We start from the raw sequence: 18216 nt of genomic DNA, 5'->3' as shown, positions 1-18216 counted from the left end.
TATATATGTTACTCTGTGCTGCTATGAATCCTTCACCTGCATATTGACCTTAGTACAGACTGACTGGAATACAGACACGAGTATAATGTACTTGAGTGATTATATGTCATTGCATATACCTTTCACTTATTTTTAGAGTGTAAAAGCTTCATCCAGAGGCTGTGTGTGGAACATGCTTAGCATCTCAGTCAGGGTCTAAAATTGTTACTTGCCATGTGCCAAATGAGAGTAAAAATCGGTGTTGTTGATTATATGAAACTGATACTCATCAGCTGGCTGATAGAGTGAAACATGGCACTGTGTTTGTTTACAAGTGGATCAGTTCACAGTAAATGCTGCTCCACACAAACTGTATCTTTGCAAGCACTGAGAGTTTGGGTTGCTTGTAATGTGCATTTGAAAACACAACACTTGCCAACAATCTTTCCAAATTTGTAATGATTAGTTTATTGGTTAGTTAGTTAAGATTAATTGGTTAACTAATTAGTTGGTTATAAGTTTATGAAGACAAGCTTTTAAGGCCTTACAACAGTTTTCTGCCAAAATAAAAGCTCTATAGATTAATGTTGATGAAGCAAAGAAATTAAGACAGATATGAATATAAGTATTAATTTACTGTTGTTCTGTAAAATTATTATTATTATTATTATTATTATTAAATATTTGTATTTTACAGTATTATTGGTAATGGTATTACAGTATTATTAAAGTAATGTATTTATGTATGTGCTATCATTTAAATAATAAAATAAAAGATTTTCAGGATTGTTGTTGTATAGACATATTAAATAAGAGAAAAAAAATCCAAGATTTTTTTATCCTTAAATAATAATATTTTATTTAAAAGAGCCAAAAGAAATATTTATTGGTTATTTATTGGTACCTTTGATAGTGTTATCTTACAAATTGTCTTCTCAAGTAAATTCAAATTAACATGTTTGGGTAGCTTTAATGGGGAAAAATATCATTAATAAAATTTAAATAAAATATGAATAATAAAATCATTGGCCACACTTTATTTTAAGGTCCAATTCTCTTGCCTCAATTAATGACTTTTGCCTCAATTAATTCCTAATTTGCTGCTTATTACTAGTCAGTAAGCTAGTTGTTAAATTTAGGTATTGGGTAGGATTAGGGATGTAGAATATGGTCATGTAGAATATGTGCTTTATAAGTACTAATAAACAGCCAATATGATAATAACAGGCATGCTAATAAGTAACTGGTTATATATAGTGAGAATTGGTCCCTATACTAAAGTGTTACAAAATTATTTTTGGAAGTTTTATGCGCTTCTATACGTGTTACAGTGTTCTTTAAAATTTGAACAAGCTTTTTACCTTTTTAAATACTTCAGTTAATGTTCATGTTGAAACTTTGTTTTTTTTTCCAAATTTTGGCTATGTACATTTTTCCAACACAGTACCCTTACATTAAGTATAATTTCGCAGAACTTTTTACACCTTTGAATATAAGCACATACCGTTCCCAATGCAGATACAAGAGCTATGACAGATGCTTCCGTCGTCAGGTCCATCTCTGACTCACACACACTTGGCTCACTCTGTGGTTGTTATGAAATATCGAGACAGATCTTCAACCAGCTCGCTGTTGTTTGTCAGTTTTCGCAGTGGGCTCTGTTACCATGGTAATTCAGATGAGTGAAAGCGTTGCGCTAATGTTTGTTGGTGTAGCGGAGGTGTGGAGAAGGAAGGAAAGTAATGATTGTGGCCACAGATGTTTCCAGATGACCCATTCATAGCTGATTTCCTCTTTGCCAAAAATTCAAATATAGGCCGGATGTTTCGTTTCTCTAGCGAAGGGCAGAAGAGGTGTGAAGTCTGCAGGGAAAACCACTTCCAGCGAGTCAACACTAGATTTAATATTCATCCGTTGAAGGGGAAAAAAAGAGCTAAATATCTTGCTTTTTGACAGACAGCCAAATCAGAACAAACAAGTCCAGTCTTTCTGTCTCTGACGCACACACACTCACTCCCTCACAAATACACTTACATATCGCTTTAGCACCTGCCTCGGGCCTTCTTGAGGGCTTCCAGCCTGCATAGCAATGGGAGACTGACAGCGTGTATCCACTAGAGGGGAGGTGAGGCTGAGACTCTCAGAACTGACTTCGCATGAATCACTAAAAAGACTCTGTTTCCACCTGCACCTCAGTGAGAGAGTGATTCCTTGCTGTGACTCCTCCACTGCCTCCCACGTATGTGAACAGATTAGTGTCAGTGTTGTGGAGTAACTCGCTAAAAGTAACAACGCTACTACCTGAATTACATTTTTTTTTAAATTGTGTAGGTTTTCCAGTAACAAGCTACTTTTTGCACAGCGAGTAGGTTGTGGATAGCGACCAAACACTGCATTGCTGGTTTTATTATTCGCACACTGTATGTATGTTGGTCAAAGGTAAAAAGGGGTTTTCTAGAAACAAATCTAAATTTAATACAGCTTTAAATTAAATTATTTTTTCCCATACAGCAGAATGTGTCATGTTTAAGTTGAAGTTTTTTTTTTTTTCTGAGCAAAAATATTGAATATCATATGTTTTACCATGATTTACAGAAGACACTTGCTAAAATGTCATTCAGTGTAACAATAGTTCATATACTAAAAAATCTTGTCAGCCATATTAGGAGCCAGAATCATTAGATGACATTAAAAGATTTTATAACAAAAAAAAATAATAATAATAATAATAATTGTAATCTTTAATTCTTTTCCAATCTTTATATCCTTTAAACCACTAGGTTTTACCCACTTGTTTTTAATCTTTTAAAATAATAAAATGTATAGTGCTGGGCAATGAATAATCGCGATTAATCGCATCCAAAATAAACGTTTTTTTTTTGTACATATATATATGTGTGCTGTTTATATTTATTATTTATATATAAATACACACACACACACACATGTATATATTTAAGACAAATGTTATGTTTATATATTAAATATATTTACATATAATAAAAATTATATGAATATAAATATATAAATATTTTCAAAATATATACACTGTTAGACATTTCAAACACTGTTGCCAGTAAGTTACTGTAATTAAAATTTACAGTAGCAAACTGTATTTGATTTACTGTAAATTACTGTAAAAAATAATCCAATTAATCAGTATACTATTGTCATTCATTCATTTTAATATAGACTTCATTAATTTTATCATTTTTATATAAAATTCATTTTATTTTTACTCTACATAGGTACTACTGGCATTCAATTAAAACGGACACATTTATTACAAAATATCAAATTCTTTATTTAAAACATTTTATGTATAACACTTAAAAATACAGTCTTCCAATGCCGGAACAGTGCATTATGTTGTATCCTCTGGATTTATCCTCACAAAAAATAAATAGCCATCTGCAAAACCCAGGTGCTGCTCCAAAACGTGGCCACCACCTTTGATAAAAATAATTTTAATTCGGTAACTTAATTCAATAAGCTGACAAAAGTCGTTTGAAACGACAGCGCAGTTTACCTTAGTAAAGTTTGTTACCGCCATGTTGACGGGTAAATATTACTAGGTTAAAACTGGTGTGCAAAAATCTGACACAAACACACAGACAAACGTACATATATTTTTACCTTGCTTGCTGGTCTTATTCTCTCGTAAGGTGCATTGACACACAGCGTAGATGTTCTCCGGAGCTCTTCCACTCTCATGGGTTCATCCCCAGGCAAAAAAAGTGTGACTCGAAAAGACAATATAGAACCTATTATACTATCTACAGTGGAATGCGGACAGTAAAGTGATGCCCTGGTATATTTCTGATGTACAGATGTACTCCAAGCGCTCGCACTGTTTCTGACATGACAGACAAACGGATTTTCCAATCATTACAAGCGATGTAACACGTCCAGTGTAGTCAGTCCCAAGCTGTTGCGGCGTTGTAGAAATGGTGTTGGGCAAATCGTGTCAATCCAAATGTAAGAAATGAGGAAAATAAAACTACCTCAATAGAATGGCGCCAAAGAGGCCGTTATGGCAAATACAGTAGTATACAGCAATTTTAAAAATACAGCAAGTCTCTGTATATATGTGGGGTTTGACATAACAGAAAATTCCCATGATGCAAAGGGTATTACAGTTATTTACTGTAAAGGGAATTTGCAGTATGGGTGAGAGAGTAAATAATTGTAGAAATTACAGAAATGTCTAACAGTGTACTGTATGTATGTGTCTTTATATATACACAGTACACACACATTCATTATATAATTAAAAACTTTTATTTTGGAATCGATTAATCACGATTAATCGTTGCCCAGCATAAAAAATTTAGTATGTTACTTTTTCTTTTGTATATTTTAAATTTGTTCATTTTTACATAAATTTATGTTACGCTGAATGACGATTGAACATTATTTAGCGCATTTTCACAAAAGTTATTTGAAACATTCATTTGCATTTAATATGCTTTCTATGTCTATAAAACCACTTTTGTACATTAAATTTAATGCGGACGTCAAAATGGGACATCTTGTCTTTGACCCATGTATTGAAATGTTTGATTCCGTCTAGTGAATTTGTCTGTCTTACTCTGCCCTCTCTGTCATATGTTATTTGTAACGCTGGAAAGATTCATTCTAGTGAAGTAGTTTATTCCACTCTTTGAATAGTTTGTTGTACCAAGCCCTCTCTTCTTTACATGGCCTTGGAAAGTCTGATTCTTTCTAGTGAATCAGTTCAACCTGAACAATCCCCTCTCTCCATATGTCATGTAGCATTTGAAGGTTTGAATCATTCTAGTGAATTGGTTAATTTGACTTTGTCCTCTCTCTTTTATGAAGCCTTGGAAAGTCAGGTTCATTAGTGAATCGTATGAAACTGTCCTGACTATCCATATGTCTTATGTAGCATTGGAAAGCTGTAGTCTAGTGAATCAGTTTGTTTTACTTGGTTCTCTTTCTCTTATGTAAGCTTAGAAAGTCTGATTCATTCTAGTGAATCAGTTTGTTTTACTTATGTAGGCTTAGAAATCTGATTCATTCTAATGAACTGGTTCTTTCAGAACACTCATGTAAATAGATTATATTTTTATAGCTCACTATTTACTGTGGGGGAAATAAGTATTCAACACTTGAACAATTTTTTTATTAAACACATTTCCAGTGCAGCAATGCACATGAAATTTTGACCAGATGTTGGTATTAACTCAAGCAATTTACACAGAGAAAAAATATTGAATATTACAATCCATAAAAAAAGTTATGTGAAATGACACAGAAAAAAAGTATTGAACACACTAACTGAGATTATACTCGGTGGAAAAGCCTTTGTTTGCAATAACAGCTTCAAGACGCTTCCTGTATGAACAAACTAATCGTTCACAGTGCGCAGGTGGGATTTTGGTCCATTCTTCTAAACAGACTGTCTTCAAATCTTGAATGTTCCGCAGGGCCCTCTTGTGAATCTTGATCTTCAGTTCCTTCCATAAATTTTCTATTGGGTTTAAGTCTGGTGATTGACTGGGCCATTCCAACAACTTTATTTTCTTCTTCTGGAACCAATTCCGAGTCTCCTTTGCAGTATGTTTTGGATCATTGTCCTGCTGGAATGTCCATCCATGTCTCATCCTCATCATCCTGGCGGATGGTAACAGATTCACCTCAAGAATTTTCCGGTACATGGCTCCATTCATCTTCCCTTCAATAGCATGGATTCTGCCAGTACCATGAGAAGAAAAACAGCCCCATACCATGATGCTTTCACCTCCAAGCTTCACTGTTGGTATGGTATTTTTAGGGTCATACGCAGAGCCATTTCTCCTCCAAACATGGCGTGTGGTATTATTGCCAAAAAGCTCAATTTTTGTCTTGCCTGACCAGACTACATTCTCCCAGTAATTCACAGGGTTGTCCAAAAGTTTTGTAGCAAACATCAAACAAGCTTCAACATGCCTTTTCTTCAAAAATGGAGCCTTCTGAGGTGAGCGTGCATGGAGGTCATGGCGGTGGAGTGCATTGCCTATAGTTTTCTCTGTGACAACTGTACCTGCTGCTTCCAAGTCTCTCTGTAGCTCTTTCCGAGTGGTCCTTGGCTCTTGGATTACTCTTCTGATTAACCTTCTGACTCCCTGATCAGAAATCTTTCGAGGAGCTCCTTTGCGTGGCAGGTTGATGGTGGAGTTTTTTTCTTTCCACTTGCGTATAATGGACCCAATGGTGCTTACAGGAACATTTAGGAGTTGTGAAATCAGCTGTTGTCTTGCCTTGGTGTACTGCTTTTTCTTTGTGTGTTCAATACTTTTTTCTTCTCCTATTTCACTTCATTAAATATAACTTTTTTATGGATTGTAATTTTATTATTTCTTTATCTGTGTAGATTTCTTGAGTTAATACCAACATCTGGTCAAAATTTCATGTTACTTGCTGCACTGGAAATGTGTTTAATAAAAAAATTGTTCAAGTGTTGAATACTTATTTCCCCCACTGTATTTAATTTGTGGTGCTGTTCATTTCAAGGTTTTCAGGTTTTCTTTTATATATATATATATATATATATATATATATATATATATATATTTGTAATTAGCGTGAATTTGTAATTAGATGCTTATGTATGCATGAAATAACTCTTGAAATAAGAGCTGAGAGTGCCCTTCAAACTTCACAGGTACTCACTCTCAAACACATCACACACACACAAATATTCAGGATGAGAATTTTTCTTATGCTTTTGAACCTAAGGATAGTGATGAACCGTTATAATTTTTCTTTTTTTTTCAGAGGGCATCTCAAGGAAGCAGTAGGTGCTGGACTGCAGGTGGTGACCAGATAAGATGCTAGACGGGATTTTAAAAAACTACTAGTCAGGCTATCTGCTTCCAGTCAATGCTCCACATGATTTCAGCCTGAACCGCTTGGAATTGCAGTCATGTCAGTTTGATGGGGAAATGTTTAGGAAGATGACTGATTTTTCTGACACATCATATTCAAGGCTGCATTACATTCTGCTCAGAGATTCATGTTCAGATCAGTTCTGTCTCCAATCCATCTGTCTGTTGCTATAGAAGAATTTGAGACTGTAGTTACAGAATTCTTTAATTGTAAATTGAGTAGACTGAACTGAGAAAATAGTTCAGACTTGGAATGAAGAACTGATGAGCTGCTATACGAGTATGCGTGAACCAAACACTTGAAGGAAGGAGGGAAATTAAGGTTTGTCTTGTTTTATGTAAAAAGGCGATTAAGACTAATTTATTCACTTTATATGCTTTAGACATGTAAAATATCCATGCTTCACATCATTTGTTGTACTGATTAAAAGTGACAGTAAGACATTTATAATGTTACAATTCCAAATAAATGTAAGAACTTTCTATTGATCAAATAATCCTGAATCACAGTTTCCACAAAACTATTAAGCAGCACAACTGTTTTCAACACTGATAGTAATAAAATAACATGTTTCTTGAGCAGCAAATCACCATATTAGAATGATTTCTGAAGGATCATGTGACACTGGAGAAAGAAGACCGGCTGCTGAAAATTCAGCTTTGCATCACAGGAATAAAATGCATTTTTAAAATATATCCATATGTCCATATATGTCCAACCCTTATCAAATACACCTGAACCAGCTAATCAAGGTCTTCAAGATCACTAGAAAGCTACAGGCAGGTGTGTTTGATTAGGGTTGGAGCTAAACTCTGCAGGACAGTGGCCCTCCAGGACCGAAGTTGCCCATCCCTGCTATAGTCTTTTAGAAGACTTGTATTCGAATATAAAGCACAAATCTTAAAGGTGCAATAGGTGATTGTCTTCAGAAACATTTTTTGTTATGCTGGTTGAAAGTTTCTTCACATCCCAATAGCAATCATTAAGTTAAGTGGTCTAAATGTATTTATCCGTATTTATATATTCTGTGGACCAAGAAATGTTGGTCCAATCAAAACGCTCGTTCCTAACGTTTTTATTGACTTTCCTACCTGCCTGTCAGAGTATGTATTTGCATACCTCTGCGCACCTGTTTTGCGCAGACAGGATACGTCAGCGCGATCATGCACTCTGTGCGGACAGAGCAAGAATGGCAGACAAACATCAACAACCTGATCTTCCTTCCTGGTATTGTAGTACTTTTACTTACTGTACAATAGAGTTTTCTCACCAGTGAATGAAACATGATGTAGCCAAGCGGTTCCCAATTCCAGTCCTCGCGCCCCCCGCTCTGCATATTTTGCACGTCTCGCTTAGTTAACACACCCGATTCAGATAACCAGCTCATTAGAAGAGAGCTATGTGCATGAACTGTGTTTCCATTGATATGATCCCTATACAGTGTTCATTGCTTCCTACTCCCTGAGCAGGGGAAATCCGTTGAAGTTTACTTCACTTCGGAACATTCACTCATGGATTTGCGCTGCACAGCTTCTTTACACACAGACAAAACTTACTAGAGAAGTGTGACATAATATACGTCTGTAAATAAATACTATTGAAATTTACATCTCGCACACTTTAATACCCTTTGTATGGAACATATATGCTCGCTTCGAACTGGAATCATGGCGGAATATCCAGTGATGTACACTTCGCAGGGAACTTACAGTTGAATAGAACAGACGTCGCACATGATAAGATGCGCGAAAGACTGGGATTGGGAACCGCTGACGTAGCCTATTGTAGTAATGTTGTCTCTGGTATTCTGGTCTGTGAGCATTTATGCATGTAGGGGGCGTGACTTTAGATGGCAATTGCAGGGAGGGTGGGACGTTTGCTTTCAGTGCTATCAGGCTAAACTTAGCATTTTCCAAGATCTCCTACTGCACCTTTAAAATTAGACTTTGAGCCACAACAGTCAATACAGAGCGTCACAAGGCTCGCCAGCCACAGGTTGAGCACTAAAGGTATATATCCTTTAGTTCATCTTTACCATGAGGCATAACAGTGCTATGTGTAAAAGCACATTAGGTTTTCTCAGTGCTCCATATGGGCCATATTCCCCATCCTCAGAATCGTTATTCAGCCATTACATTTAATTATCACGGAGAGACTTTCTTTAATACAAGTGGCCATCAGTTCAGTACAGGGCACATGAGAAAAGGAACGCAAGGCTGCTTAAATGATCTTTTCCCCCTCCATTTCCTTAGCTCAAGTGCCTCAGTGCTGAAATCCGATTGTCTCGCTGTTTTATTTCCCCTGTGGGTCTGTTGCCGTATTGTGGGTCATTTGTGTGGCTTAGACTGCTGAACTCAGAGGCATGCTGGGCTTATAGTCATTGTCGACACACACATACACACACACACACATACACACGAGCACAGAGCGCATCCCAACCACCATCAGGAGAACAGATGCCTTCTCATCAAAGCGTAAACGCTTCTGACGGCCGGGCTTTCCATCACAACACATCAGCCTTTTTGTTTTTTTCCATCCCCACACACAATGTGCAATTGTGCTTTTTGTTCATGCCAGCTTGAGATGGGAAGACCACTGATTGACACTAATCATTGCTTTATGCCTCTCAGCATCGCTGTGATTTGTAAAACATATTTAAAGTGATGAAAAAAATCTTTAAAAAAAAAAAACCTGTTTACGTTTCTCTCAGTTCTCAATGTTCGGATGGTAATTGTTTCTCAGGGTGAAGTCTGTAAGAGGGCATTTCCACAGCTTCTACATGATTAAACTTATGCATTCAGATGCCAGTCGATTCATGAGGAGACGAGGGAGTTGCATCAATTTTATTAATGTAGGCAAAGACAGGTATATATGGGCAGCTAAATTTGTAGTCACTTCTACATGCTATATACGGAACCATATTCTACAGTGAAATTCAGTTTTTAAAAATTAAGGATTTACAAAACAATTGTGGTGTCATAAACAAGTTGCCTGCCTGTGAAGCCTACATATGATTCATATGAAAGAACTACTCTATTCAGTGCCTGACTAAAAAATCTCTATGATTCTGGCAAAATCTACCGTTGAAAAGTTTTTTTTGGTAACACTTTACTTAAAGCCTTTATGTATAATGCGTTATTAAAGGGTATAATGCATCATAATTATTTATAATGTGTGTTGTAATACATTATGTCTTGTCATAAATAACTATAATCGAATTTAAAATGCATAGTGAATTTATAAGTGTAATGTATTAACTGTGGTTACAATTATTCATGAGATTGTACAACCCGAATTCCGGAATTGTTGGGACGTTTTTTAAATTTGAATAAAATGAAAACTAAAAGACTTTTAAATCACATGAGCCAATATTTTATTCACAGTAGAACATAGATAAAATAACAAATGTTTAAACTGAGAAATTTTAAACTTTTATCCACTAAATGAGCTCATTTCAAATTTGATGCCTGCTACAGGTCTCAAAATAGTTGGGACGGGGGCATGTTTACCATGGTGTAGCATCTCCTCTTCTTTTCAAAACAGTTTGAAGACGTCTGTGCATCAAGATTATGAGTTTCTAGAGTTTTGGTGTTGGAATTTGGTCCCATTCTTGCCTGATATAGGTTTCCAGCTGCTGAAGAGTTTGTGATCGTCTTTGACATATTTTTCATTTAATGATGCATCAAATGTTCTCCTATAGGTGAAAGATCTGGACTGCAGGCATTTGATGCCTGCTACAGGTCTCAAAAAAGTTGTCACGGGGGCAACAAAGGGCTGAAAAAGCAAGAAATGTTGAAAAGATTCAGCTGGGAGAACATCTAGCAACTAATTAAGTTACAAGTTAGACATCAGGTCTGGAACATAAAAGGGATGTCTTAGAGAGGCAGAGTCTCTCAGAAGGAAAGATGGGCAGAGGCTCTCCAATCTGGGAAAGAGTGCATAAAAAGATTGTGGAATATTTTAAAAACAACATTCTTCAACATCAAATTGCAAAGGCTTTGCAAATCTCATCATCTACAGTGCATAACATCATCAAAAGTTTCAGAGAAACTGGAGAAATCTCTGAGTGTAAGGGACAAGGCCGAAGACCTTTGTTGGATGCCCGTGGTCTTCAGGCCCTCAGACAACACTGCATCACTTATCGGCATGATTCTGTCATTGACATTACTAAATGGGCCCAGGAATACTTCCAGAAACCACTATCAGTAAACACAATCCACCGTGCCATCTGCAGATGCCAACCTGCAAAGCTCTATCATGCAAAAAGGAAGCCATATGTGAACGTGGTCCAGAAGCACCATCGTGTCCTGTGGCTCATTTAAAATGGAGGCTCAGTTTCAAAGTGGAAAAGTGTTCTATGGTCAGACGAGTCCAAATTTGACATTCTTGTTGGAAATCACAGACGCCGTGTCCTCTGAGCTAAAGATGAAGGAGGGAGACCTTCCAGCATGTCATCAGCGTTCACTTCAAAAGCCAGCATCTCTGATGGTATGGGCAGCTTGCATGTTTTGGAAGGCACTATGAATGTTGAAAGGTATATAAAGGTTTTAGAGCAACATATGCTCCCCTCCAGACGATGTGTATTTCGGCTGGACAATGCAAAACCACATACTGCAGCTATTACAACAGCTTGGCTTCATAGCAGAAGAGTCCGGGTGCTGAATTGGCCTGCCTGCAGTCCAGATCTTTCACCTATAGGAGAATATTTGGCGCATCATTAAATGAAAATGAGCTCATTTTGTGCATAAAATTTCTCAGTTTAAATATTTGTTATGTTATCTGTGTTCTATTGTGAATAAAATATTGGCTCATGTGATTTGAAAGTCTTTTAGTTTTCATTGTATTCAAATTAAAAAAATGTCCCAACAGTTCCGGAATTCGGGTTGTACAATGCATTATAAGGTATAATTAATGCATTAAAACTACTTTTATAATGCATTATAGATAGAAGTTTTTATGTAAGTAAAGTGTTACCATTTTTTTTTTCATTATTTGTATTTTTATTATTACACACACCCACACACATATATACATATACATACAGCGGGTAAAATAAGTATTGAACACGTCACCATTTTTCTCAGTATATATATTTCTAAAAGTGCTGTTGACATTAAATTTTCACCAGATGTCGGAAACAACCCAAGTAATCCATACATACAAAGCAAACAAAACAAATAAGTTCAGAAATGAAATTCTGTGTAATAAAATGGAATGACACAGGGAAAAAGTATTGAACACGCTTACTGAAATGCATTTACTTTGCACAAAAGCCTTTGTTGGTAATGACAGCTTCGAGACACCTCCTTTATGAAGAAACTAGTCATATGAATTGCTCAGGTGTGATTTTGGCCCATTCTTCCACACAAACAGTCTTCAAATCTTGAAGGTTCCATGGCCCTCTTCTATGAACTCTGATCTTTAGTTATTTCCATAGATATTTTATTGGATTCAAGTCAGGTGATTGGTTGGGCCATTCTAGCAGCTTTACTTTCTTTCTCTGAAACCAATTGAGGGCTTCTTTGGCTATGTGTTTGGGATCATTGTCTTGCTGAAATGTCCACCCTTGTTTCATCTTCATCATCCTGGTAGATGGCAGCAGATTTTCATCAAGAATGTCTCTGTACATTTTTCCATTCATCCTTCCTTCAATTATATGAATTTTGCCAGTGCTATACCATGATGTTTTGGGGTGATGTGCAGTGCCATTTGACCTCCAAACATGGTGCGCATTATGGCATCCAAAGAGTACAATTTTTGTCTCATCTGACCAGACTATATTCTCCCAGTATTTCACAGGCTTGTCTAAATGTTGTGCAGCAAACTTTAAACAAGCTTCAACATGCTTTTTCTTCAGCAATAGAGCCTTGCATGGTGAGCGTGCATACAGGCCACGGCGTTACTGTTTTCTTTGAAACAATTATGCTAATTCCAGGTCTTTCTGAAGCTCTTCACAAGTAATCCTTGGCTCTTGGACAACTCTTCTGATAATTCTTTTCACTTCTCTGTCAGAAATCTTGCAAGGAGCACCTAGTCGTGGCTGGTTGATGGTGAAATGATGTTCTTTCCAGTGCTCAGTCTGCTCACTCGAACATTCAGAATTATAGAAATCCTTCTTTAACCAATGCCATCAGTATGTTTTGCAACAATAAGTTTGCGAAGGTCTTGAGAGAGCTCTTTGCTTTTACCCATCATGAAATGTTTCTTGTGTAAAACGTTGGTAATGAGACACCTTTTTATAGGCCATCAATTGGGTCTGAACCAGCTAATATTAATTTCCACTGACAAGGGGCAGGATTGCTTTCAAATTACTGATAGATTTCAGCTGGTGTCTTGGCTTTCCATACCGTTTTGCACCTCCCTTTCTTCATGTTCAATACTTTTTCCCTGTGTCATTCCACTTTATTACACAGAACTTTATTTCTGAACTTATTTGTTTTGCTTTCTTTGTATGTATGGATTACTTGGATTGTTACTGACATCTGGTGAAAATTTCATGTCAACAGCACCTTTAGTAATATATTTACTGAGAAAAATGGTGACGTGTTCAATACTTATTTTACCCACTGTATGTGTATATATGTGTGTGTGTATGTGCCGGAGGGCACCCCGCGACACCCGAGTAGGCTGGCGGCCCCCTCCGCTCGAGACGAGCCCATGCCCACAGAGCCTCCCACACCCCCCGCTCGGACCTGGCTGGCAGGCTGTATCGTACACCGGGACCTTCCCGCTGGGGCACCCGAGGCCAAGGTGAAGGTGGATGGAAGGCCTTTCCGGGCCCTACTAGACTCAGGGAGCGCCGTAAGTCTAGTCCAGACGCACGTCTTGGCTCCTCGCACCGAGTGCAAAACGTCTCTGCCCATAACTTGCGTCCACGGCGACACCCGACAGGTCCCCACCCGCCGTGTGACCATCTCGACTGCTTTGGGCTCCTGGCCCGTTGAAGTGGGCATAATGAAGGATCTCCCCATACCCGTCCTGATCGGCTGGGACTGGCCGGGATTTGACCGTCTCCTGTCGACCCTCACTCAGCCTGCCAGCCCGGGAGGGGGCCGCCGAAGGCAACCGGCCCCGAAAAGGCCACGACGACGACCCGTCCTTTTGACAACGGACAGCGGGAGAGATGGTGAGTCCCCCTCTCAAAACCCTAATCTATTTTATGATATATTCCAACAGGTGACGGAGGGGCTCTTCGGCCGAGCCCAACGGGAAGACGACCGCCTGAAGCACTGTTGGACCCAAGTCCGGGTGATGGACGGAAAAGAGCTTCAGCCGGGGCCCCATCCTCTCCCGCACTTCGTCGTCGAAAATGGCCTACTCTATTGTGTTGCACAGCGGAGGGGAGGAAAAAACTACTGGTGGTACCCGCTCAAAACAGAAACGGTCCTGACTCTGGCACACTCCCATCCTATGGCGGGCACCTCGGGCCGGTCAACACGGCCCAGCGGATCAAAGACCGGTTCCATTGGCCAGGCTTAGACGCCGAGGTGAAACGGTTCTGTCAGGCCTGCCCCAACTGCCAGATAACAGCGCCCAGGAAGCCTCCCCCCAGTCCGCTGATTCCGCTCCCCATCATTGAGGTGCCCTTCGAGCGCATCGGGATGGATCTGGTAGGGCCGCTGCCGAGGTCTGCCCGGGGGCACGAGCACATACTGGTGATTGTCGACTATGCCACCCGGTACCCAGAAGCGATTCCCCTGCGGAAGGCCACAGCCAAGACGATCGCCCAGGAGCTCTTCCTTCTGTTCAGCCGAGTCGGCATCCCAGTAGAGATCCTGACCGATCAGGGGACCCCATTCATGTCCCGGCTAATGGCTGACCTCTGCCGGCTGCTGAGGGTGAAGCAGTTGAGGACCACAGTCTACCACCCCCAGACAGATGGACTCGTCGAACGCTTTAACAACACCCTGAAACAAATGCTGAGAAGAGTGGCGGCAGAGGACAAGCGACTGGGACCTCATGGTTCCATATGTCCTATTCGGCATCCGCGAGGTTCCCCAGGCCTCAACTGGCTTCACCCCCTTTGAGCTCCTCTTCGGACGTCAACCCCGAGGTCTCCTAGATGTGGCGAAGGAGGCCTGGGAGCAGCAGCCGGCCCCCCAACGTTCAGTCATCGAACACGTTAACGAGATGAGGAGAGGATTGACCGGTGATGCCATTAGTCCGGGAACACTTGAGCCACGCGCAGCAGGCCCAACAACGCCACTATAACCGGGCGGCCCAACCACGGGAATTCCAACCCGGAGATCGGGTAATGGTCCTCGTCCCCACCGCCGCCTGCAAGTTTCTCGCCACGTGGCAGGGCCCGTACACAGTACTGGAAAAGATTGGGCCGGTGACCTATCGCCTCCGGCAACCCGGCCGCCGAAAAACGGAACAATTGTACCACATCAATCTGTTGAAGAAGTGGGTGGGGACGAGGGACCAACTCGCAGCCCTCGCCACCTCGGAGCCCGTGGTTGTAGACATCAACCCCCACCTGTCGGCCGCCCAGAAAACAGAGCTGCAGCACCTGATCGGTCAGTTCTCGGATGTGTTCTCCCCCCTCCCTGGGCGGACTAATGTCATCCAGCATGACATCCGAACCCCTCCTGGAGTCATCGTCCGGCAGCGACCTTATCGGGTCCCTGAGGCTCGCCGGCAGGCTATTGAGGCAGAGATCCAACAAATGTTGAAGTTAGTGATCGAACCATCCCGCAGCCCATGGTCCAGCCCCATCGTCTTGGTCCCGAAACCGGACGGCACCCTCCGCTTTCTGTAACGACTACCGCCGCCTGAACGAGGTTTCGCAGTTCGATGGGTATCCCATGCCCAGAGTAGACGAGTTGCTGGATCGGCTGGGGAGGGCCCGGTACATCTCCACCCTAGATCTCACCAAGGGCTATTGGCAGGTGCCGCTGTCAGAGGACGCCAAACAAAAACGCTTTTTCCACCCCTAGCGGCCACTGGCAGTACCGGACCCTTCCCTTCGGCCTTCACGGGGCACCCGCAACCTTCCAAAGGATGATGGATATCATCTTGCGGCCCCACCAGTTATACGCCGCCGCCTATTTGGACGACGTCGTAGTCCACTCTGAAAACTGGGAAGACCATGTAGAACGGCTACGGAGGGTGCTGTCAGAGCTCCGGAGGGCTGGACTTACCGCCAACCCCCGCAAATGTCATCTGGCGCTTTCGGAAGTGAAGTACCTGGGGTTCCAAGTCGGGCGGGGTCTGATTCGGCCACAGGAGAAGAAGGTCGAGGCCGTACGCTCCGCACCCAGGCCGAAGACCAAGACCCAGGTACGAGCCTTTTTGGGGTTGGCAGGTTATTATCGCTGCTTCATCCCTAACTTCTCCTCTTTAGCCGCCCCTCTGACAGACCTGACCAGGAAGGGGCAGCCGGAGAAAGTACAGTGGACATCAGCAGCCGAAGAAGCTTTCCGGGCCGTTAAAGTGGCCCTGACCTCCGAGCCCATCCTTCGAGCCCCGGACTTTAGCTGCCCCTTCCTGCTACAGACGGATGCCTCTGATACAGGACTCGGGGCCGTCCTGTCACAGGTTCAAGCAGGTGAAGAGCATCCGATCTTGTATATCAGCCGAAAGCTGTCCCCCGCCGAGAAAAACTACGCCGCAGTGGAAAAGGAGGCCCTGGCCGTCAAGTGGGCAGTCCTGGAGCTGCGGTATTATCTCCTGGGCCGAAAATTCACCCTCGTCACCGACCACGCGCCCCTACAGTGGATGGCACGTGCCAAGGACACCAATGCCAGGGTAACTCGCTGGTTCCTCGCGCTCCAGGACTTCCACTTCGACGTGCGTCATCGGGCCGGGGCCGCGAATGCCAACGCCGATGGGCTCTCCCGGATGTGGACAGCTTTCTCAGGTCTGTCAGGGGTCACTCCCCACCCACCCCCTATTTCTCCCCTACTAACTCAGATCTTTGACAGGACCAGGTCGACGCTTAGGGGGTGTGACGAGCGTCCCGATTACCCATCAGCGTCGTCCTGGAAACGGATCAGGATCACCTGCACTCCCTCGTTACCGGCCGCTCGGTCACAGCTGAGACTCATCAGCAGCCGCCACTTAAAGCCACGCCGAACCATGCCACAAGTGAGTTCACTCTCCATGAGCCAGGAGCTAATGCCTTTCTCTGGTTGTTCCCTCAGACAGCAGCGTGTGACCGAGCGGCACCCACTTGAGCACAGGATTTTGCACCGAGCACGAACCCACGAGCAAGGAAGAGGACGAGAGTCGGCACGCACAGCACAGAGGCACCACCGCACTTGACACCCACCTGCTTGTTCACAAATAAATCCACCCTCCGGGGCATTTATTTTGCACTTCCTTGTCGTGTGATTCTTCACCCCGTGACAATATAAACCTAAGACATAAACTAACCTAACACATGAACACATGCATTCACACATTCACACGTTGCAGAAAGAGAGAAAGGATGAGTTTAGAGAATGAGAAAGTGAAATCCCAAGTTTATAGCAATATGTGCTATTGCATAGACCTGAACAACCATCAATCACTTAATTACCCCTCGCATTGAGTTTCTCAATGAGGCTAAAATTTATATTAAATGCATCAGCTCAGTTAGACCTGAAGGTTACTTGCTTGCGTTGCCTTTGTGTTACAGGGATTCCCTTTTGTCGTAGTCGTCATTGCAGGAAAAGGGGTTTCCTGAGTTGATGATTGGCTGGAAGTTCAGTAGTCGTTGAAGGGATGTCTAGGCCGTTGGCTGGAGATGCGGAGTTGGTCTGGTTGAAGTTCTGAGGCGGTCACAGGCTCGAGTTGAACTCGGAGACAAGGCGTGGCGGCAAAACTTAAACTGAGAACACAAAACTCGCAATGGAAAAGAAACTAAAAGAAAAGAAAGAAAGGGTGTAACGAGACTAGGTGGTTTTTCTTCTCATCGTGGTGTTAAGTAGCAACTGGCCTGTAGGCCAGAGCATGCTCAAAGAGCGCTAAAAAGCAGCGTCAAAACGCGGTGGCAAAAAGAAAAAGGGAAGAGAGAAGGGAAGATTTGATGGTGTCCTGAGTTTTAAAGCTGGGCTTCTGGACACACCCCATCTGGTGTCTTGACCAATTAGATAGGCTATTATCTTAGCTAGGGTTGTTCCTTCCATCATAAATCAGCATGTTATCAGTCACATGGTCCGAATTTTACACACTCTTGCAAAGTATACTTTTGGATGTGATTTCTATAACCAGAATATGATACATTTGACAAAGAAACAATTGGAAGAAACGTTTCAAGCTAGAATTGTCAAACTCATACATACCAAACACGAATAAACCTTAAAGTCATTCAATAGTTATTAAAAAGACATACATAATATGTGCTTGATATGATAGTCTAAT

The 18216-nt window shown here is 41.5% G+C and overlaps 1 protein-coding gene across 1 annotated transcript in view; it reads left to right on the top strand.

The window, feature by feature from the left end:
- syce3 (synaptonemal complex central element protein 3) overlaps nt 1-7316 on the top strand; it is a 41909-nt gene extending 34593 nt beyond the window's left edge. The window contains exon 6 of the mRNA XM_058797863.1: nt 6760-7316. The gene's annotated coding sequence lies outside the window, so the exon portion shown is untranslated. The remainder of the gene's footprint in view (nt 1-6759) is intronic.
- Nucleotides 7317-18216: the final 10900 nt, after the last annotated feature.

The sequence above is a fragment of the Onychostoma macrolepis genome, chromosome 14, assembly GCF_012432095.1.
Source record: "Onychostoma macrolepis isolate SWU-2019 chromosome 14, ASM1243209v1, whole genome shotgun sequence".
In the NCBI taxonomy this organism is placed as follows: Eukaryota; Metazoa; Chordata; class Actinopteri; order Cypriniformes; family Cyprinidae; genus Onychostoma; species Onychostoma macrolepis.
The sequence above is the reverse complement of the archived record's forward strand: the minus strand, read 5'-3'. Positions and strand labels throughout refer to the sequence as shown.